At 36.8% G+C, this 24,881-nt stretch overlaps 1 long non-coding RNA gene across 1 annotated transcript in view; it reads left to right on the top strand.

Moving 5' to 3' along the window:
* Window positions 1–999: 999 nt before the first annotated feature.
* The window catches only part of LOC108639428, a 77,208-nt gene continuing 53,326 nt past the window's right edge, over window positions 1,000–24,881 (top strand). Inside the window, exon 1 of the long non-coding RNA XR_001920466.1 lies at window positions 1,000–1,036. This is a non-coding gene — a long non-coding RNA (uncharacterized LOC108639428). The remainder of the gene's footprint in view (window positions 1,037–24,881) is intronic.

Below are 24,881 nucleotides of genomic sequence, written 5' to 3'. Positions count from 1 at the left end.
ATGCATGTAAAGAAAAGGTGGAATCTTCAGCTTTTCATAACACTGCCCTTATGCTTCAAAAATTGGACTCAAGTTTTTGCCTTATAGTAATTTTATTTAGAGAGTAAGACATCCTTCAGATGGGTTCAGGATTTTCAAGCTGTTTAATAGAGAAATAGAACTCATCCTCTCCACCTATATTTAGGCTGATATCATAGCTAGTTAGTTTACATGCTCTGAATCATCTTCCAGAGGAATGTATGTCTCACCATTGGTTACAGAGGTAGCTACAGAGCTCAGCAGGATAACTGGTGTTTTCCTGGTCCTTCACAGGCTTGAATACCTTGATGGTAAACAGAGATTTTCACATCCTCAACTGACCATGTGGACTGCTCTAGACCAATGCAGGGCAAAGCAAATGCTGTGGTGGCAAATCACCTTCACTGAAGAGAATGCTAGGGGGTAGCACAGCTACTGAGTTACTGAAGGTGTAGTGGGGATTTCAGATTGGAATGTGCAAAAATATCCTGATAGTTATGGCTCCTTATGTTATTTTGCCTCTTTGTGTTTTTCTTTAAGAGAAGAGCCAACAAATGTAGTGCTGTTTGGGGTCACTACTCTCATCTCACATTTTAGGTACCCCTGGACCAATACATAGAAAATTTGACATTCCACGTGTGCTACATACTTCATTTGATGTATCTGTGTCTGTGGCACGAGAGCCCATGGCTTATGCAACTGATGCCAAGTAGACCTCTATTAAGTAGAATTTTAAGTGTGGGATAAAAAGAAGAAATTTTTAATGGATGTTTGTGGACAGAAGGAGGTGGCTGCTGTCACTTCCTGTCAGTTTTTTCTTCAATAGAAATCATGTGTTTGATATCTTGCAGCATCTGAAAAGATGCTTGTGATGTATGACTGAAATCTGCTAATATTTTACATGCTGGGTGCCTAATCAACAGACCAAAAAAACAACCAGTGGATTTCAGTAAAACATTCATATATCATAGGAACTCTAGGCAGTCTGAGACTGAGGAGACACGGGCACAGAAACAAGGTGAATTGCTATGAATTACATAGCCTTCCTTTTCTTCATGATTTCAGTAGATATTATGATGTTATGATATTATGAGCTTAGGTTATGACATATTTGTTAGACTTTTAAGGACCAAAGTTGAAAAATTATAATTTTAACGTATGTGTAGCAGCACCTGTAATCTATAAAGTAGTTCATACCAATATGCATAAACATGTTCAAATACAGCAGAAAATTGGAGTTGAAATTTCCACACATGAAGCACATCGGCAGATAGAAGCATCTTTTGTGAAATTAACAGCCCTGAGTGAATGTAAAGAGTGTAAATTAATGTTAGAGTTGTTTGCAAAAGAAGTGATAACTCCAGTCTCCATGTTCTCATCTGTAGTCATGTAATAAGGGAAATTGTGGTCGCCTTTACACACTAGTGTGACCTACCCTGAGGTTGTGTGTGAGCTTGGTTTACTCTTGTTTCAATGCAAGAAACACCTCTTTGATCTCTTTACTTTTGCAGCCTAAAGTAAATTAGAATTTGGCACCATGTTATTTGCTTCTTCTTCACCATGCTTTCCATTTCATCTGCTATGGCAGTGTTCTTCCACTTGCAACACTATTTCATAAGTGAGGAAAACTGCTTTAATTTGAATGTTTGTCTCTACCAGACCAGCATTCCTAAGTACTCAGAAGAATTCTGCTTGCAGTGTTTGCTTTGATATATTAACTCTGACCTACGTGTGTTATTTCTTCTGTTGGCACCATGCCTGTTGGACCCTCTGAAGTATGGGATAGAGTGCTTTTGTTTATTATGAGAAAAGGCTTTTAAATACTTCATATATTTGTGTCCTCCCTTCTATTCTTTTCATACAATATCACTGTTGGATAAAAATAGATTAAGATTGCTCCAAATAATACCACAACTGCTCTTGCAACAAAAAGTTTAAGTGAATCAAAATAATAGTTCAAAAGCTCATTGTTGGTAAGTGTGAATGTTCAAGGTCTTCATAAACTTGAAGCATCTTTCAATGTCATCAGCAGGCTTTTATTAGTTAATAACTTGTAATAAATGTTTCCACAACTGGCTTCCAGGCAAAATCCTCTGAGATACACAGCCAACACCTTTAAAATATTGAGATAGTACAATGCTAGACTACTTTAAGTTGTACTCGTCAATCGCATATCAGTTCAGGTATTTTTGCCTGTATTTTGAGGAAAGATCTTAGTTGAAAACATGCAGGCCTGTACAGTACAAAAATGAAATTAAGACACAAAATTCAAAGATAGAGAGTATAGATTGGTGTTCCTGGGCATGCTGGTGCAGCTGTGCATACAGTTGGGGAGCTTTCTTCTGAGTTCTGAATAAAAAGGAACCAATGATTTGGTAGACATCACTAGGTACTGCTGGTATATGTATCTTTCATACTGTTTTTCTTCAGTGTGCAAATAATTGCTCACTCTTGGAAAGAAATGCTATTGCTGTTGGGTTTGGTCAGCAAATATCCCTGGAAGTGGTTATCCATGGAAGTGTTCAAAGCTAGGCTGGATGGGGCTCTGAGCAGCTTAATCAAGTGGAAGGTGTCCTTGCCTGTGGCAGGAGAGTAGGAACAAGTGATCTTTAAGGTCACTTCCAACCCAAGCTATTCTATGTTTCTATGAAAGTCATAACTGGACATTAAGGGAAATGAAGCCTTTCATCCCTCTGCCTTTTCCACAGCTCAGTTGTCAGGTGCACTGAGAAGCCCAGCACCCTCTGACAGAACTGGCAACTTCTTCTGCCCCTGTGTTGTTCTGACATACAATTTCTTGGCTAGAGGGAGAAATACAAGAGTGCTTTGCTCTGCAACATAAATTCATTAAGTACTTTCCAGAAATATCAGGTCCAGTATCCTAACAAAGTATCTGCTTTGTAAGTTTTATGGCATATTTACCAACATTGCTGTAATAAGAGATTGTAGCTGACAGAAAAGAAATTCTTCACATCCATTTCAGAGAAGAAAAGTCCATTACAGGGTGTAGCTGTAACTCGGCAGATTCACTCCAAATATTTTTACATTTCTGTGCCATATATTTCATTATACTATGAGCATCTGGGGAAATATATTGTAGGCATTTAATATTTATTGGAATCACTTAAAAAACCCCTGGAATATACCTCTTTGTGAAAATGAAAACGATTATGCTGTCTCTGTCTTTGATCCTTCAGTCTTATTATCCAATTTTAATTCTACATCATCTGTGAGAAAGATACTCTTTCTTTCCCCTCCCCAAACAATTTTGCCTAAAATACTAAAAATGTAAATTTAGATTTTCTTAGTCCTTTCTTGTATGCTGTAGTAAGCTGTAATAATTATATTGATCTTTTTGTCACTACTACTGACACAAATACCTAATCAACAGTTATTGTCTCAGGCTCTGTGGGAATTCAGACAGACTTCACTGTGGATGTGCGAATATTTTTGCAAGATGTTGTCTGCAAATGTGATTTGTAGAGTATTTCTATTCTAATAAAAAAGGTAAGACTGAAGAAGAACTGTGGGAAAGAAAGCAAAAAAGGTCTTTCAATTTCAGCTGGTCCTTTATCAAATTAAAATATATATTAATATGAATTTGAAAAGTACATTTTATCTTTCTTCAGTGGTGTCTGGCACAGGAATAATAATAATATGGCAAGTTAACTCTCTTGTGCGGTGCCAAACTAATGGGTTATAAATTTGGCACAATGTTTCTGCATTTGTTAAAGTCAATGGTAAGATTCTCTCCGGTATTATAGGGAAGAAGATCTGACCTGTGGAGTGCTGCTGTGACACTAAATACGTGAAACTTCTTCATCAATGTGGAGCTGTGAGAGCAGCTCTGTAGATGGCAGTAACTGATTAGCTGCTTGTAATAGTAACATTAGCATCTCAGACTTTCTAATCATCCACTCTCAAAACCTGGCATAGTTTTTTTTTTTTGAAAAGAGTAGTTTTTTCCCATTCTTCATGACTTAATTTGATTAAGCTCCTAGGATTTCCTTAGTATCATCCTTCTGTTTTCTTTTTTATTGGCCATGATTTTGAAAGCCATTGGAATGGTTTTCCAAGAAAAGGGTAGCTGGTTAGTCATCTACTACTCTAAATATGTGTTCTCTTTACAGAATTGTCAGAAGTTTAGTGCATTTTTTGTAGTTGCTTGTTCAAAGATCTCCTGCAGGTCTGGTAGATTTTTCTTACACTTCATCTCCCTTACTGGATTACAGCAGCAAATGATTTTATTTTTCATTTACTACAGAAGAAGACCAAACATAATTTTTTGTTTAATGTCAGCAAGCTTTAAAAAAGTTGATATTTAACTGATGCTAATTAGAAATAGGTTTTTACCCTGTCTTCTGTTCTCTTTATTTATAGAAAAGAGACAATTAGAATAGACAGTTTCTAATGTCATCTCAGTTCTCTGGCCAGTCTCTTGATTTTAGCATAGGTCACATTTATGAAATGTCAATGTATGCAAAGAAATTTGTTATTCTAGTCAGCCATTTTATTTAAATATTCTCATGAAGATATAACAGATAAGACTGGATAAAATTCTCAGTGGTATCTGGAGAAGAATTTCAATGTGTTCTTCTTTCAAGGCTCTAAAGGAGCATTATATATATTGCTGCTAAAATAACATTTGCAGCAATCATAGGAAAGCTGTATGTGATTATGGAATTTATTGCTTAGTGTTAACATGAGGCAGATTCTGATAGCTCTTGTACATATTCCACAAATAACTTTACAAGTTAACATTAATGACATTAGAGAAGTCCTATGTTTCCATTGTCATTGATATTGACCCAAAAAGGGACACCCTCAAACTTTAGTCTTCATACAGTGTTCTTGGTCTGTAAATTGAAAGGCACTTTAAAATCAAGATCAGTATCACAATCCCTTCTTTGCAGATGGAAAAAAGTGGAGAACTGTCTTACTCGAAGTTAACTAAAAACCCAGATGTAAATACAAAATCCAGCTGTAAATCCAAATCCTACTGACTGCCTTATGTTTCACATCACTGTCTCTTCCAATTCATTAAGTCATAATAATCTTGTCTATTTGAACTGGATGATACCTTTTCATATTTCTGGTGACAAAAATTTTGTTATAATATTCTATACAGGTTTCGTGTGGGGGTTTTTTTGTTTTCATTTTTTTTAGGGGTTGTAATTTAATGATATCTTGAAAGAAATAAAAATGCTATCAAAATATTGCCTCAAAAACTGTTAACATTTTGTAGTAATAGTAAATATTAATAGTATATGGTTTGTTACATTCATTCTTTTTGGTAACATAATATTTATCTGTACTTGAAGTTAAAAAAAAATATGAAATTTATGTCTGTCTAAAATTACACTCACTGGGAACTAATTCAATATGTTTGTTTTCCCAGTTCTTCTGATTGGTAATCAATTTCCCTTCAATAAATTGATGAACAAAAGGATCCACTTACATGAGAAATAATTTGTGCATGGAACAGTAAAAACATGGAAACATGGCACAGAAATGCTTGTTCCTACATATAGCACATGCTGTTATGGATACAGTCTATCTTCCATTCTCTTTTTTTGTGACATAGCTAGCAAAACAAATATAAGTCTTTGACTGAGTCTTTTAAGTGCTGACTCAGAATAAAACCTTTAATAATGCAGCAGAAAATAATAAAACCCTGATAAGTTATTTAATTTGCTATGAGGTAAGAGATTTCCTTTATCAAAATAAGACTAAAGATCAGTGTCATTAGTTGTCCACGAATCCTTACAAGAATTTTATTTTAAAGAATTAAATAGTTTATGTAGTTTCCACTAACTGTTTTGTCCTATTTTAAAAAAGAAGACAAGCTATTGCTGCATGCACTTGAATTTTTATTAAGAAATTACACTGTCTCAGTTGTCATCTACTCTTAATAATCCAGAGGAGGTAGTGAGGAGATTTAAATTTTAAAATATTCTAAACTATAGAATAGCAGGACATTCTTCACTAATGTAATTTAAAAAAATAATAAGGAGATTCAGGCTTGACACACATTTAATTCCAAGATTGTCCTTTACCAGATACATCTGATCAGAATGTTCTTCCTGGCTAGATCAATCATATGGAATCTATACATACATAGCTAAACACCATCTGCAGAAAAATATGTATAAGTAGATCATGTTCTATTTAGCCTTTGGGGAGAAATAATTTCATAAAAAAAGAAAGAAATGCTTTTAATCATCCAGTGTTCCACTTTTCAGTAACTAATTATGATGAAAAGGAAGCTCTCCTCCAGCCTATGAAAAAAAAAGAGGATAATCTACTTCTGAAGATATATATGTTATATAAGATGTTCTCTTTTTAGTTCTAAAAAGAATCAAAGGAAATATATGCTTGCATGTATTATATAATATTTTTTATATATACAGACAGTAAATTGCAAGATATTCAAAAGAGTAATTTTTTCCAGCACTTTTAACTATTCAAATGAGGAAAATGAGGGCCTAACACATTTCATTTTTTTTCTCTTTCTTTGTAAATATCAGATCCTATGAATGCTAAACTTTCCTCAATTTTAACTTAAAAAAGCCCAAACCAATCCCCCTCAAAAAACCCAACAAAGCAAGCAACCAAAAAAATCTCCTCTCCCCCCCAAAAAAAACCCACCAAAGCCACCACACCAAAAATACCTCAAACCCAGCAGATCAACAAAAAAGTGAAGCTGTATGTCACAGTCTGAAATCTCTTTGATGACCACTATTGAGTGAAGTGCTCTTGTAGTATTCATCTTCAGCTAAAATGGCCGCAGTCTGATATGACATTGTGCTGGTTTAAAAGTAAACCAGTGGGAGAAATGAACTCAACTCAAGAGAGATTACAAGTCAGAGTTACTATTTACTAAAAAGACTACAATAAATACAATGATAAAGAGAAAACTGGTTTTAACCCACAAAGACAGATGTATAACCCAGCACACTGTGACAAGAACAGAATGGTGTTCATGGTCCCCCTGGGCGCAAAGTGAAAGGAAAGGAAACCTGTTGTTCCGGATGATGGTTGCAGCTCTGTTGAAGTGATGATTGCAGTCTTGTTGAGAGTGGCAGTCCAAGTCCTGTTGAAGTCCTCCTCTGGATCTGACAAGTGGTACAAGAAGTCCCAAAACCCCAAGATTATATGTGCTCAGGTTCAGGTGGGAATGCCCAGTACCTGCCCCAAGGTGGAGAGTTTCACAATGGGTGATTTAATTCTGTGAGTCATGGAATATTTTGGAATCTTTGATGGTCTAGGTCATTGCAGCTGCCTATTATGCCAGTCCAGTGTTGCCCATTAGCGGAGTTGACCCCTCAGGCTGGGTGTGAAGTTGCTAATGCCTCCCTGGAGGGGAGTTATCACAGAAGAGTCGTTGGTGACTTGTTGGTGACTCATTGGTAGAAACGCTACTCTGCCTTGCAGAGTTCTTTAACGCCCATTTTGTAGCCTGAGGTGTCAGGTGTGCCCTGGGCAGCTGCTGCAAATGATCCATTATTAACAGTCCATCAGAAATGACACAGAGAGTGTAGAATAATACACAGTTTTGGTTATACCCAAATAGTGAAAAACTGGTCCCGACCCCTGTAACATGAACCCAGATTTTCAAATATACTCTTTAGTAGGATCAGAGAAACTGCCACATTGATCAGACTCATGGTGAACTCCAGCAACCTTTCTCCAACACTAGCCAAAAGTACATGCAGAACTAGATCCTTCAAAGAAATGAAGGGGATGCTTAGAAGTAGGAAGACACTGAGTAGTGTTCCTAGTGAGAAAAATTCTTCCAAACTGATGAAAAACAGTGAGATGCTCTGCTCCCCAGCAAGTTATAGGATTTCCAGGGTACCCCTGGATACTGAAATCCCTGTCAGTCAGTGCGCTCTGTATCCTACAAAAATGAATATGTACAATATGTGACTTTTGATGACTATAAATGTGGGCTGATGGAAACTGAGAAATAGTTAGAAACTGTTTTCAAGTAACTGGATACATTTCTTTGTCGATTATTTTTATTTCTGATGATATGAACCTCTCTGAGAAGCCCAAAGATTTGATTAAAACAGCAGACATCTAATATATAAGGAGACAATTCTCAGACATGCCCTAAGTCACCTTGAGACCTTTGAATTTTTTCTCATGTAGACCATAATCTGATGAAAGTCAACCTTTCACTTTTTAGCCCTACTTCACCCCTTACCAGTCTTTAAGCCAGGGTGCACATGGCCTTTCAGGGATACTTAAAAGGAATCTAGTTGCTGTCAAATGCTTCAGAAAATGAGTGTGTCTCCCTCTTGAAATTCTTGGCAGAAGGCCATTTTTTTTTTTTTTTCAGTTTAGGTTCCTCATGCTAACATTACACATATCACTTCTTAAAATAACTGGAATAAGATTGTATGCACTATTGAGTCAAAGAATCCATGAAGTGCATAATTTGGTGCATAAATCTTAAGTTATGAACAGTTGGGGAGAGAACATAAGTTTTTTATTGAGTCCTTCATCTGGCAGAGTTTCCCTTAATTTCCAAGGGAATTTTCTTTGATGAAAGACATCAGTACTTGACCTTGCAACTATCTTCTAAATAGGGAACTGTTTCATTGAATGAATCAGATGATTATTTCTTTCGTATGGGGCATCTTAGTATTTCTTTGCATATTAACAAAACATACACAGAAATGTCGGGCAAGACCTGATTACCTGAATTTCTGAAAGGTCCCAACATACCCTACAGCTGAGGTTAAATTGGGAGGAGTGAATGTATAGGAAAAAATACCACTGCCTACATTTTACTGTGATGCACCGCTTGACCCCTGTGGAGTTTACAGTATGTCTCAGGTTGTATCATTGCACCTACTTCTTGAGGTTAGGGAGGTAATTAGGTAACACTGTATTATGTAGATGTAACTTCAAAAAAGTGAGTATTAAGTATCTCTGCACTTGAAAACCCTAACACAATGTTTTTTTAATAGGATTGAATTTCTGCCTTTGGAAACAAACAGCTTTGTACTTGGTTTAATGAAGAACACATCTCATGCTCTCTGCCTCTTGGATAACATTTGCTGTACTAGACATATAACTGAGCCACCTAAATCCTGATAAGGTGATACAGGAGTAGGGAAACAAGAGGAATTTCCTAGTCCTAGACATCAATTTAAAAGAGATGTTGGATGGGAGGGTGAAATGCCAAATTTCTGGAGTAATAATCCAAGCTGCCAGGAGTACACTCTACTCAGGTGAGGGAATGTGTTCCTTTATCACCATCTTGTTTTTCTCATCCTTCAGCAACACCACTGGAAGATTCTTCAACAGTGAAAACATTGTTGCTGTGATCCCAGATGAGGCCTGAAAACTCGCTCATACAAAGCTGTGAAGGGCAGTGGATTGAATCAGATTGGAGATGCTTGTCTCTAGAAGGAGCTTGGGACTTGCATGACTCTAAATTAGGCACTTAATCTCAGGTCTGAATATTAGGGTACGGATGAAAGCTCATTTTCTTTTTATTTTTTCTTTTTTTTTTTTTTTTTTGTTATAAACCTGTTTATATCTACATTTTCCTTCAAAGAACTACCCACCTCTTGTCTTACACTAGCTTTTCTTTTATAACTTTTCCACTAAGGAAAATAAACTTTCTGCACAAGATTCTAATCTGTCACTTTGCAAGAGTGTCACATTAAGCCACATGAAATATATGCCTTTTCATTCATCACAGAACTCTTTTTGTCACTTGGTTGCATCTCTAATTGGGATGTCCATTTATATCACAACATATCCTGCAAATTTACCAGATTACTTTAATTAACAAATAAGGAAATTAGACCACTGTAAATTTTGTATAAAGCCAGCAACTGTATCACACCAAAGAAGCTTGCCGGAAGGCAGTGCTTCAGGTCTCAGGAAATTGCACACTTGTGTTTCTGAATATATAAAACAGGTAGTTCCTCCAGATTCCTGGTAATAAACACTCTGTAAAAAATGAGATAGTTAGGGTCTACAGCCTTTTTTTCATTAAATAGTGTATTCTATAGAAATGAGGGTTACTTGACCAGCTCCACAAGTGGTAAACCTTGACATTCAAACTGTCACTTTACACCAACTGAGAATCTGCCTTAATTCATTTCTCTAAAGGAAAACCATTGTTCTTCACAAGACTTGCATGATACCAAATCATTGCAAAAAGTCAAAAAGGCATCTAATTTTCCCTAGTAAAAACAGTTTTCCTTCAGCTAAATTTAAAATGGAAAATAGCATTATAAGCCTTACTGTCCTTGAAAGGTTTCTGTGCTTATTAGAGGAATTGAATAAGGTTCTTCGAGGTAAGGTGAGGTCTAAGGTTAATGTGACTGGTTGTAAATTCAGGCATGGGAATCATTTGTTCAGAGGCAATATGATGAGCTGTGGTAAGAATTAGTTGATTTAAATGGTACATTAGGTGACAGAAGTAGTATCTCCGTCTGGTAAAGTACTGTTCTGATTCTAGTTTATTGTTTTTAGTGGCTAATAACATGTGGTGGAATAGAGAGGTTTTGTTTGTGGTATCCACAGGGGATAATTTGTTCTGGTCCATGATTTGAATTATTGCATGGAGGAGGGAGAAAAAAGTGAAAAAACTAAAATTTCTTAAATTAAAACTGATATGTTATGAGACTTGTCAATATTTTACACTATTTCTGCATGAACTGGTTTTATACAAATAAATATTTTCAAACCTTGGTGTTTTTTGTATGAGGCTGAAAGTACCCAACATATCATTCATTTCTATTCCTGCAGAAATATAAGGAACATATTTTCTCTACATTTCCTATTGTAAGAAATTAATTTCATGTAGCTTGTATCATCATAAGAACATGAACGAGTAGAGAAATCTACATTAGAAATGGCAGGGCAAAGCCTGATTGGGAAGTCAGATGTGTTGTTAAAAGTTATTGCTATTTTCAGTTATGGGTCAGAAATTATTAATAGATAGAAACATTGCCAATAATTTGCAGGTGGTGAGTAGGTCTGACAAAAGTAGGAGATGTCAAGCTAGCCCAGTAGGATAATACTTTTTGTGAAGTAATAAAGAAACACAATGTCCATTTATACACCACCTTCTGAAAGTTTTGTAGAATGAGCAGAATTTTCTTCTGAGTCACTGGACTGTAAGTAGTTGTGGCTGCTGCTCTCCTGATCAACATAACAATTTATTTGTTATGTTTTCTTGGTGACTTCTGTATCTGGGCCAACCAGGAGCTATCTAAGGCATTAGTGCCTGTTTTGTTACTTTATCTGCATTATTCATAGGATCAGATAGTCACTGAATCTCAGTGGTGCTCTTGCCTATATCACAAATATTTATAATATTCTTATCAACACTACTTCTGCTAGTCAGATGGAAGACCATTTCTGCATTCCACAGCAGCCTATAGTCTGCAAAAAAATATTTCACATAGGCAGAAAAGTGTTACTCTGCAGGAGCTATGGCTTCAGTCATCATTTCACTGTCTTCTCCTTGTCCCACTTTCTATTATTTTTTTTTAACCAAGTTGAGGACTCCTGTCGATCTCCTTGTGCCCCATCTCTGATTCTCTCATATGTACCTTAATCCTTGCCCTCTGTAATGCTGTTTGCTATTCTTACTCCTAGTTTTTTCCTGGATATTTTAATTGTCTTCACAACCTTGTCTCAAATATCCCCATGACCCCCATCATTGCTGTGCATAGGATCGTTTAGGTTGGAAAAGACCTCTAGGATCATTGAGTCCAGCTGTTAACCCAGCACTGCCAAGCCTACCACTAAACCATGTCCCTACGTACCACATCTACACATCATTTAAATACCCCTACAAATGATAACTCCACTCTTTCCCCAAGCAGCCTATTCCAAGGCCTCCCCTGGTGCAACTTGAGACCTTTTCATCTCATCTTATTTCTTGTTATTTGGGAACAGAGACCGACCTCCATCTCACTACAACCTCCTTTCAAGTAGTTGTGGGGAGTGCTAAGATCACCCCTGAGCCTCCTTTTCTCCAAGCTAAACAACTCTAGCTCCCTCAGCTGCTCCTTATATGACTTGCTCCAGATGTGCTTGGTTGCCTTCTCTGGCCATGCTCTAGCACCTCAGTGTCTTTCTTGTACTGAGAGGCCCAAAACTGAACATAGTATTCAAGTTATGTCTCTAGCTCTCTACTCCTGTCCCTATCTCATCATCCTAAAGCACAATTTGTTATTGTTGCATTTATTTTTTCCTGTATTATCTTGGTCTAAGTCAGTCCAACAGTAGAATCAAGAACATAATGGACTGCACTTCCCACCATAAGTGCTATATATCAATGAATTAAGCAAGCTCTGCAGAGGTCTAACCCTGAACTAATCCTGGTTTCCTCCTGGGATAATAATAATAACAATAACAAGCATTAATCCATTAGGTTTTTGCCATGAGACTACTCAGAAGCAACTGGATTTTGCCCTAGATCCATCTTCTGCGTAGGTCCACATAGCAACCCTGCTTCCTGCTCATGCATACAGTGTGCTTGGTTTGGACAGGGAAGGCTCAGACTGACATTTTGCCTATCCTCTTGCTCTCCATACATATGTTAGCATGTGTTTTAGAGCATAGACAAATGCTCTAAAATGTGAGAAGAAGACATTATTGATGTGATTATAAACTTTGAAATCCTGTCCTATTCGTGTGACTATAAACTTTGAAATCCTGTTTCACTGGGATGTTTTTTTCTCCAGTCATGCCTTGCAGATAGCATGCAAGCATCTTAACAACTGAAAAAATGGGCAATTTACACAGTATACCCATCAACACTCACATTTTATAAACCATGCCTGATAGATCCTCAGAAACTGTGAACACTCTAAAGTTTCTCCCTGCTCTGTGCAGTGTCCACAGGTCAAAAGTTGCCTACAAACACCCCAGAAACTGCATTTCCTCCACCTCTATGTCACACAGGGTGCATTGGACCTTACATGCAAAGACTGGCACTTCCTGGTGGCTTTTAAAAAGCTGACACCATGATAAAAGAAATTATTTGGCTGCCTGAAGCATAATAGTGTGTAGAATATGCATCTACATATGTTGAACCTTTCTTGGTAATGACAACAGAAACATTTCAACTTGGAAGAGTATGAAAGGCTGACACAGGGTGAACTCGTGGAGCCAGTCTTTGTCAGCATTTCTAGAGGGCAATGTAATAACAGCGGGGGAAAAAACCCGACGTCTACGAATGACTAAATGGAGAACAGTCTTCAGGAAGCATTTAAATTGAACGACAGTTAAAATTTATGACTTAGGCATTTAGTCTCAGGCTTTTCTGATCTTATGTGTCAGAACAAAGTCAGCTGTAAAGTGATACCACGAAATCATTGGTAATGAGTGAGATGCAACTGTCAGACAACAAAGTTTCAAGTGGAGTTGAAGATAAAAAGAAAAATAAGTTTATGGTCTGGGTGCTTGAAGCTTTCTGGTTTCGTTTGGTGTAGAAAAAAAGAAATGCCACCTTCAGAAGTGCTGTATTGAACTGTAAGTGGAAGGAAAAAAAAGAAAAGAAAAGCTGCCAACATAGAAACGTTTAAAGCTTCCCAAACACATTTTATTGTCTTTTCTTAAAGAGCATATATTTTTCCTTTTTTTTAATTTTTTTTTCTCTTAAAACCTCATGGGAATCTGAAACAAAACAGTATTCTTCATTGTGATACACCCTGAAAAATAGTTAAAAACTTGTGAGGACTTTATGGATGCCACATGCCAATATATCTAACCTGATATTCATGTAGCTGTTCTGCCATACATTATTCCAGAAAGTTATTAACAAGTGAGTTGAAGAGAAATAACTTTCATAGAGTTATATATATTGACAATATTGCCGTGTAGCCATGTCTAATGCCTGAAAAACGGAATATGAAATGAAAGTTTCACAATGTGGTAAAGCCGAAGAAAAGGCACACTTAAATATATGATACACTGAAATCATTAAAGGTCAGATGAGAGCTACTCTGCTTTGTATTAGCCTGTGATTCAGTCCCTAGATTTCAGTGTTCTTTTGGAAAAGTCTGCAAAATGTTGATGATAAATCATGTACTTCCAGCACTCACCCTTGCATATATGTATCGTTTTACTACAAGATAAAAGACTGGGGGTGGGGGTGTCACTGTGTATGGGGGTGTGACACATTATGTGGTGCTGGGAAGAACATTTCAGGATTACTTACTAGGGGCTGCTTGGGGAATGAGCTAAAGGTTCCCAGTGGAGGGATCAAGGTGGTTGGGGGAGTAAAAAACATGGGAAACAGATAAGGGGATAAAAGGGGAGGGTTGTACATATACAGGGCTGGTCAGTGTGTGTGTGTGTGTGTGTGGCCATGTCTTGTGCCTGTGAGTGTATTCTGTTCTGTATTCTCATTAAAATCCTTTTCTGACTCTTTTTCTATGTAAGGAATTACCTATGTCTTGGGCATATGACTAGATGGAGGTCTAAGTGCCAGCAGTTGGAGAGGGGACTCCAAAGATGACTTCTCTGAGCTAAGTTCAGATAAATTAATTTTGTAATCAATATAGGTGAAATAATTAGCTGCTTTAGAATGTGAAAGTGATGATTTATTTCATAGAATGTCTGAAATAAAATGTAAAAAAATGTAAAGACTTTTAAGGTAAAAATACCAGTTTCTCTTTAATGACTGAAAAAACAGCCCAAGATGATTATCTCACTGATAGACATTTACATTTGACAACCCGATCCTAACTTAGAAGACAAACATTGTGTATTGTATTAGGGGCAGATGACAGAGAAAATCACAGGTTATAATTTACCCTGCTTACAAGCAAGGGTTAAAGCACTCATATAAGATTATTCCAGTTAGAAAGATTATTTTAGAACTTAATATTTAAATATTTTCATTCTTATTCTTGTTATTGGTGAGCAGTTACTCTTCAACATCTTAAAAGTTGTTTCTGCTAAGGATCGAATGTCACAAAAGCATTTCTTTGATGCTGTGTTGTTACTCAGAGTGAAGGCAAGCTACAGCCTATTTCCAAGGCATAATAAAGAACAAATTGAGGGAGAAATAGTCTTTGCTTACACTTCAAATTCAGAACTTAATTCCAAATCTTGTGGGTCTTTTTTTCTTCTAGAGTCATAAGATCACAGGAAAACTCATATGGGAATGAGTCGCAGGAGGCCTGTAGTCCAATCTCTTTTCCAAGGAGTATCAGAGACAGGATCAGACCAGGTAGCTCAGGACCTTATGCAGACTAGTCTTGAAAATCTGCAGTGATGGAGATGGCACAACTGCTCTGGACAGCATGACTATCCTCAGAATGCAAAGGTTTTCCCTTCTATTCAGCCTGGACCTTTCTTGTTTCAAGTTAGGCATGTTGTCTCCCACCCTCCCACTATACACTGTGGTGAAGAGCCTGGGTCTGTCTCCTCAATAGCCTCCGCACAAATATTGGGGGGTTGCTGTTAGGTGCTTCCTGGCTCAATAAAACTTGGTCTCCATCCTTACAGTTGCAAGTACTTCAGTCCCCTACAGTCTTCTTATTGTGTATCACCATCCTTTCTGTACTTCAGTGCCAAAGCTGGATGCAATATCTTGCTGTGGTCTAGTAAGTGCTGAGTAAAACTATTGTCTCTGTTCCTGCTGCGTCAGCCCAGGATGCTCTTAGCCATCACCACTTCCAGGACACTGGACTATCTCATGATTGCCTTCCAGGACTTTCAGGTTCTTTCCAAAAGTACTGCTTAGTAGGCTGAGAATAATAAAATATAAACTTATTAAAAAAGTATATTTTAGTGACTCATAACCTTGACCTAACTTAGTTTTTAGAACTTTCAACTTCTTGAATGCTCACTTTTCTCTCTTTGCAAATACAGGCTAGTAAGATCTAGGGGTTAATGTGGCCTTTTGGTCTGAGCTTGTATTACATAGTGAATTGTTCAAGCTTATCTGAAAACAATAGTGAAGGCAATAATATAAGCAATCTCTACCTCCAGGCTAAGATGTTCCATCTCTTTTTCTCCTTGGTTTCAGACCAGCATTTGCACTAAGGCTTAGAGAAGATGAGCTGGCTAAACCCCTTCTGCTGATGAAATTGTTTGATGACAATATTACAGCTGAGCAGACAGTGAAAATATGTTCACTGAGTTAATGTCATTGTCCACTTTTGTATGCTCTCTCTCTAACCATTGTATTTTATTTTGAATTGATCATTATGATTGGACAAAAATAGCTATTTTCTCTTGAGCTTTACTCCTAACTGTGTCAAGGGTATTCAGAACAGCCTATTTTTTTACTGAATAAGGCTTTGGATATCTTCAATATAAACCCCAGAAAAAAGTAACTGAACCTCAGAACAAAATATGTGGAAAATGAAGTAAGTTACAGTGTCCTGCCTCTGTGTTCACTAGGGAATAAGAAGAGGAAAATAATATTTCTAAACTCTAAAGATCACATCTGTTCACTCCAGAAGCTCAGTTAACTTGCTTTTTCCCGTATACTTTCAGCTTTTAATCATCTGCAATGCTTGTTTCCATTATCAGAGATCTTTCTTTGCAGAACTTCTGCATTTAATATGCTTCTTTTCAATAACCTGTCTATTTTGTACAATTGTTTCAAGGCCAATTCTTGATAACTAGCAGAAGAATAAGTATTTGGTATTCCAGAGAGATGTCAAATTAAAAAAAAAAAAGCTTTGGCATTCAGAAATCAAAGTCAGTAACAATTAATTAATCTAAATAATATGGTTTGATGGAGGATATTCTGGGTTAAATGAAAAAACTACTTAATTCAGGGAAAAAGCATCTTTCTTTATGGTCTGTGAGAAATCCAAGACCCCACCTAATATTAGCCTCCTAATTCCATGCCATCTTAAAAAATATTCCATATTTTTGACAGAGCCAAACAATTAAAGCTTAGATCTACACCTGCTTCCTGACATATTTCTGTTGTACCTACCTAATTAATATCCATATTTACAAGGAAAATGACTTAAATATCCAGGTTAATTAGATAACTACATTGAGATATGCATGGAATTTGGATTTGGCTTTCTGCTCTCCCTTTTCTCCTTCCTGTGAAATTACTTTAAGTGTTCATATTGTGTTATATGTCTGATGTAGCAATATTGTTTTTTGAATTCGAACAGTGATGTCCATCAAGCTTTTGCTTGGATTTTTCTGTTGAGAATTTCCTGACACATTTCTGCAAATTACAAGTCTGCAAGTGAGAATGTGAGATATGAATTTATGCAAATGGTATTGCAAACTTGCCCTGCTACCAAACAAACTCTGTATGAGAATGAAAAAAGGTTGATGCTCCTCCCGTAAATCCTATGGGAAAATATAGACATCTGTTGTTAGATGTTTATTCAGCTTGCAAGTAGTGGAGTTGGTAGAACTACTTTCTAGTCAATGGAGAAAAAAATGAGCATTTGCAGAATATGTTTCCACTTACCCAAATAGAAATGTGTAAAATGGTTCAAATGAATCATGTTTTTAAAGCATTTTTGTTCTACTCCACTTCTGGAGGAGCCCAAAGTAACTATCTCAAATGTAGGCATCTGCATTACCAGATGCTAAAGTTACTGAGATAAATGTCCCTGAAGAAACCTGGTTTTGAGGGTCAGGTTGCTAGTTCCATAACACAATGTTCATCTCGAGTTTGAAAACACAGTTTATTTCCCTGCTGCCTCAGTGGGACCTTCCTGTATGAAGCAGAGCAAATAATTTTGAGTGAGAGACTACAAAGTATTTTCACAGGCTAACCAGGAGCTCTTTGAACAGATTTTGTTCCTGTGTTTGAAAAGGCGCTTTTGTATAAACCTTATTAGAAGTTGAGTTGTTTCTTCAATATGAAACTTTGTCATTCAAATCTCAGTTTTGCTGAAATTTCATGCAAATTCTCTTAAAGGGAACTGTATAATTTGTTGCACTTTGTGGGAGTAGAGACACCTTTTCTGTTTGCATTTTATACTAACATCACCCAGTGTGGCAAAACTGACACAAACCCCTGATATTTACCTATCCACAGAATATGTCGTAATTATAAAAAAGTCATGTCTTTAAACCAAGGAAAATTTTGATCATTCAACACAGTCAGATCAGATGTAATTTTTATCATATAATATGCAAGACTGTGCTTCCTTCAATAAAGGACACTCTAACCCTTTCTTAATGGAGGACATTCTTCACGTCAAAAGTTTGGAGAAGCCATTTAATAAACCTAATGATACTCTTAATAAAAGAGGGGATGCCCTCAAAAAGATAGAGAGCATTTGATTTCCGTGATCACTAATAATTTTTTTTTTTTAATATTATAGTCTAGTTAGTGATGCCATACTGATTGATGTATCTTATTTAGATAAGTTTCATAAAAGCACTACATCTTCAATGATTTATAAGAAATTGAATTGTGCTGCAGGTAAAATAAACACTCCGGAAAATTTCTCAGATAGCATAGCTAAAATAATCCAATTATGAAAGGCAGGCAGAATTACTTGCTTTTTAAAATTAAAACCAAGAAAAAAATACAATTTTGGCCAAGTTCCATGAAAGAAAAAAGAAATTGAAGAGATCTTGATACTTAGCTTTAAGTATCATATTGCCTGTCCTATTTTTTATGCTTTCTAGTAAAAGCAAAAGTCTACAGAAGAAGTTTTAAGCAAGAGTATAAATGAGACCCTTATGCCAAGTAGAGAATTTTGTATTTATGAAACAGCTTTTAAATGTACTTCTGTCTGCTGACACACTTATCTATTGCCTTCTTTAAATATAGAAAATTTTTGCTTTAATGCTGCTTTGAATTTCAAGTTTGGTCAGAGTTCCTAAGGTGACCAAAGACTTGGCTGAATGGAGAGCAAAAAGTTCTGAGATGGCTGTCTAGCACGGTTTTCCTCCAGTCTGTTGCTTATAGAGAGAGGGGGAAGGACTGATTTTTACTTCTACTTTTCATATTAAATTTTGGCCCTACCTGGGAGCCTCACCAAAGCAATAATCCATTACTGAGGGCTCATGGTGACTCCAAGAGTTTTCATTTGAGTTGCAATAATACCTTCGTATGTTCTATGAAATACTAGATAAATAAAGGGATATTAGATAGCAAACCTGTTGTTTCAGTCTGTCACCTTAAACCTCCTGTACAAATATCATCTAAGATTCTTGTTTTCAGGCTAAATGGTTTCTTTCTTATACTATAAGCTTAATTTAAAGAAACTAAACCAATCCAGACAAAAAGACACCCTAGTAACAGTAGGAAAGCTCTTAATCTTCTCTGCTGTATTAAACAATGTGTGCCATAGAAACAAAATGGGGAAAGAAAGACCTTGAGTACTGAGGTAGATGTATTTAGAGCTATTAAATAGTAGCAACTGAAATATGTTCTTCCTAATGTCCTGGATTCTATGTTGAAAGATAAGAGGGAAGTCACTCTGTTTCTAACACTGTCTTGTTCATTTAAAATCTAAGCTCCTTGTGAACTGATCAGCTCTTGTTGGTAGTTGTACAATGTCCTTCAGAATGGGACTTCTCTGGGAAAATTATCTGGAGTCTGAACTTTTAAATTTACTTCTAGATATATATCATAGAATAAAATATATTATTATACATATAATTCACACATTTTATATATATATATCTATATATATAGATAGAGATGATAAGTGCATTTTATTAGACCTTTTATTAGACAAAGGCTGACAGATATAGTTATCTTCTTACTGTTTAATATGGCCTCTTAAAATTACAATTTTACCTTGACTGGTCAGCCTTCATGTTCATCCTTCTTTAGGTTTAGGGGTGATGAGTAATCTCCCTCGACTTTCATTGCATATGGATTTCTTCACAATTGCAAGATTTAAAACCTGTTGTTGACTGTTTTCCTCTGAGTGTACCATAGTGGAAGCCTTTGTAAGGAAGTAATTTCCTTGTCTACACAGCTCACTTCATAGGAGCATCTACAGAGGCCCCCCAGAAATGATTGTTAGCAAGAATGAATGTCCAAAATGCTTGGGGAAAAAAAAAAGACAGAAAATGTTTGTATTGGGTTTGTGTGGCAAGGTGTTGGTAACTGGGGGCTATAGGGGTGGCTTCTGTGAGCAGCTGCTGGAAGCTTTCCCTGTGTTCGACAGAGCCAATGCCAGCAGGCTCCAAGATGGACGTGCTGCTGGCCAAGGCTGAGCCTGTGAGCAATGGTAGCAACACCTCTGGGACAGCATATTTCAGAAGAGAAGCCAGAGAAGAGGGGAGTGAGACTATGTGAGAGAAACACCTCTGCAGGCACCAGGATCACTGGAGAAGGAATGGGAGGAGGCACTCCAGGCACCAGGGCAGATTCCCCTGCAGCCCATGATGCAGACCATGGTGAGGCAGCTGTCCCTCTGTAGCCTGTGGAGGTCCACAGGGGAGCAGAGATCCACTGCAGACCCTGGAGGATCCCCCTGCAGGAGCAGGTGGATGCCTGAAAGAAGGCTCTGTTTCCATGGGAAGACCATGCTGGAGCAGGCTCCTGGCAGGACCTGTGGCCCCATGGAGAGAGAAGTCCATGCTGGAGCAGGTTTACTGGAAGGACTTGTGACTCCCCCAGGGACCTACACTTGGAGGAGCCTGTTCCTGAAAGACTGCACCCCATGAAAGGTGGAGGAGTTTGTGAAGAATTGCAGCCCATGGGAAGGACTCAAGTTGGAGTAGTTCACAGAGGACTGTCTCTCATGGTAGAGACCCCACTGTGGAGCAGGGGAAGGACTCCTCTCCCTGAGGAGGAAGCAGCAGCAGAAACAACCTGTGATGATCTTACCGTAATCCCCTTTTACCGTAATCCCCATTCCCTGTCTCCTTGCACTGCTGGGAGGAAGGAGGTTGAGAATAGTGAATAATGTTAAGCCTGGGAAGGAGGGAGGAGTGGTGGGAAGGTATTTTAAAGATTTTGTTTACTTCTTATTATCCTACTCTGATTTTGATTGGTAAAAAACTCAATTAATTTCCCCAAATGGATCCTTGTTTTCCCATGGCAGTATTTAGTGAGTGATCTCTCCCTGTCCTTATTCCGAATCATGAGTCTTTTGTTATACGTTCTCTTCCGTGTCCTGCTGAGGAGGGGAGTGATGGAATGGCTTGTGTGGGCACCTGGTATCCAGCCAAGGTCAAACACCATAATGTTGCAATCCCTTTTCCTCAAAAATTCTTAAAGAAGATTGAGGTGGAGGGGAGTGGGGGCAGGGGTGATGTAGGGAGATCAATGAATAAGAAAATATTCATATACTAAGAAAGAACTTATCTACCAGATGTCTACTTGGACTTGCAGCATGTGATTTCCATTCTGACTGTGACACGTGGATTTAACGATGTGAACTAAAAAACTGTAATAAATTTCCACCTCTTTTCTATGAAACAATGTTTATTACCTGATTGACTGATTTCACTAAATCATATCAAGTCAGGTACCTGAAAGAGGGTGCAGCCCTGAATTTGTAGTTGGTATGAAGCTATTGTGAGAAGATAATTGCTTCTAGTGGAGCAAGTTCATGTAAGACATCTAACTATGGTCATTCTCTATAGAGCCATCAAAAGAGAGCACTTGTCAATAAATTTTTTTAATTTCTTGCTTTCCTGGTGCAAATAAAGGAATGAGATTATAATGTGATAAATTAATCAAAAGTACGAACAACCAAATCATGAATTCATGGACATGTTTAATTTAATATTATTTTCACTATTGCAGTGAATTGTCCTAGATTCCAATTCAACATTTAGGCCCCACCTGAACTCTGTGAGTTACTCAGGTTCACTGTATGCTAAATTAGGTACCTAGTATAATATCTGTCTGGGAAGGAGGCTCCAGTGACTGGAAATGGACTGTAAATTATTTTTCTGATGTATTACAAACTATATGAGTAATGACTGAAAGAATAGAAGTTTTTACCTTTGTGTTCATTAAGCTTAGTTATCTTATACTCCTAAACTGACTTTTTTGTCCAATATAGAATTATTTTTATTTTGATAATTTCTTCCATTTTAAGCACAACTTTGAGTGCTTATAGTGAGGTTTGGGGTTTTTTCCCAAATTTAGAGATTTCTAAACATGAAAAATTATACTTTAGATTAGCAAGAAGATAAGGAAAGCATGTTGTTTAATGAGTTCATGAAGTTCCCAGATTATGTATTGGCTAAGGAGTCTATGTCCAATTTCCTCTTTATTCAGCTCTTTCAAAAAAGACATCTCTACCTAGTGGTTCTACACTTTTTTGTAAATCAGTTATTTGTATTTTTTGCGATATGTTTTCAGTCATCCATTATTAACACTGAAATATCAACACTAACTTCCCACTTTAACTGGAAAACGATTATTACCAATTTCTGAAATTAACTTAAGTCCATTAAATAGATAAAATAAGTCTGGATATTTGAATTCTGATTCTTAGAGAAATCTTAGAAAATGTCATATGATTCTCTTGGAAAGAGAGCGGAGCCACATTGGGAAAACATATGACATTCTCTTCTGCTTACTAAGAAATCCTTAACTTCCCAAGAATTCATGAACCTCATAAAATGTGGTCATGTTCTTCTGTAACTGTAGAAATAGCATAACTCAGTTGACCAAAAGCCTTTTTACAAATTGATCTTTCACATTAGATCTTTGAAATCCATGAAAAGATTTTATTGTGAGTTGATATTGTTGTTTGGACATGAACCCTTCATGGTTTACTTCTATCCAGAGGAACATTTTAACTCTTCTTCCTTTCTCAAACATATCACATCATCATGTGAAAAAAGATCACAGTGAGTTACATGAGTTGCATCAGGGTCCTAAGACATGAAAAGCTCAGTGTGGAAATAACATACTCTTGCAGGTGAATTCATTCTGCTGTGTAACTACAGCCAACATGGGAGACAGATGTGATAGCTGGGAGCAGAATGTTCCCTGGTGTATAATGCAGTGATAAAATGTGTAACATTTATTATGATATTTGTTATGAAATATGAGATGCTTTTTTTACCCCAAGGCAATGAAGGAGCTCCCTTAGCTACCTAAGCGATAAGTTTTTTCCAATATCACTAGACAATAAAACACTGGCAACTGCACAGTAAATATCCTCTCCAAGTATTTGTTTTACTGGAATTAACCCTTGCAACTTTTCAACAACCCCACTGCTATTGAAGAACTGCACACAAATTGAATACAACATAAGTTACTTCGTCAATCAATTGAGGTAAAAGTAAAGCAGTCTGCTATGGAGAGATATATGTGTATAGTTTATATGTCTGTACCGTGTTCTCTGGGAGTAACCACAGTTGTGACTGTTGGTTGGAACTGAAAGAGGGACTATTTTCAAATTTTCTAGGATTGTATGTTATGTCTAAGTGAGATTTTTGCTGTTTCAGCAATGTACTCCTCAGTGTTTCAAAAGCAATGTATTTTTCTTTGGTAAAATACAGAAAATAGAGTTTAAAACTTTTTCTTGAGCAGCCATCAGAAGTGATGCAGATATTCTTGGCCAGCAACATATCAAGATTTCAATGCTTCCATCTTTCTCCCTTCTGATATGTCATTTAGAGTTTTAGAATAGCTGCCATATTTCTTAATGTGCTTATGTTTCAAATTGTCACATCTTAATAATACCAACATTTCTGATCAGATTGAGCATTTTTCTTTAATTAGATAGGATACTGAATACTCATGAATGAACTAGTTGGTCTTGAGTGTCAGCTCTGTGCTTCTTATTACCGCCTCAATTCACAAGCAAACAGAGATGTGTCTAAGATAAGGCAGGTGCACTTATGCACATACACAATGCAGATTTATTGTGTTTAATCTACAAAACCTTCAGGCTTACCCTTGGAATCTTTGCATTATCAATAATATATTGATAGTTGTGGTTTGTATTATACTGACATAGAGGGACCTCAGGAACAACCAGGTCCTGCACTGGAGAGATGACTGCAAAACTCCTTTGCAGTCCTGAGACAATTTGCCACTTGTATGCCTAGGAATAGAAAGCAAAAATAATCCTTTCTCTAATAGAAATCCTTTAAAATAGTTCTTTGGAACTCATAAAAGCTGTGTTCATAAACGTGGCCCAAACACTTGTAATATACTTTAATTAAAATGCATATACCTTTTACTATATGGCTATCTAATATTTTCAGAGATGTGTACAAATCTAATTTCAGTATCAGAGAAGCCTTTTTGAGGTGTGTATCATCAAAACCCTGTTACATTTTATTATTATTACTTATATTACAATAGCATGTGTTGTCAAAAGGTAGATCAGAACCTGATTGTATCATGTGCTTTAGAAACACAATAACTGAGATAATGTCTTGACAGACACATGGTTCAGCTATTCACTGTATTAATCCACTGTTCATCTCTGTCGTGTTCATAGCTTTGTTTCCATCTCAAATTATATATGACAGAACTAGGGAAAATTGGAAAAGGACAAAGCGCATGTTGGATGGAGGTATGTCTTCCACTAATAGAAGAGCTAAACACGGATGGACATACAGAGTGTCTTCCACTGATAGTAATGCTAAACATATCAGAAAAAAAGATATGTGGAAAAGAGATGTTTTATTAAATCTCTGACGTCTATGATATTGAGATAAGTTGTGCACAGAAACTCTGCCCCATGTCACATGTAGGATGCTAAAAGCTGACATGGGGTCAGGGACTTAGTAGATGTATTCCTGGGGGAAAAAAAAACAACAAAACATGAAGGGTGTAAAAACAAAGACATAAGTCACTGAGCTAGAAAGGGTTGGAAAGTGGGAGAATATTTTTGGGAAATGTTGCTACAAGTTCCCTCTGTTCATATTACTCTGCTGTAAGCACTGGTAAAACTAAGATGCTAAGGAATATGGAGTTTTGTTAAGACTTGTTA

Source organism: Manacus vitellinus, unplaced genomic scaffold, assembly GCF_001715985.3.
Source record: "Manacus vitellinus isolate BGI_N305 unplaced genomic scaffold, ASM171598v3 scaffold_2_pilon, whole genome shotgun sequence".
NCBI classification, from domain to species: domain Eukaryota; kingdom Metazoa; phylum Chordata; class Aves; order Passeriformes; family Pipridae; genus Manacus; species Manacus vitellinus.
This window is presented reverse-complemented; position numbering and strand designations above follow the sequence as displayed.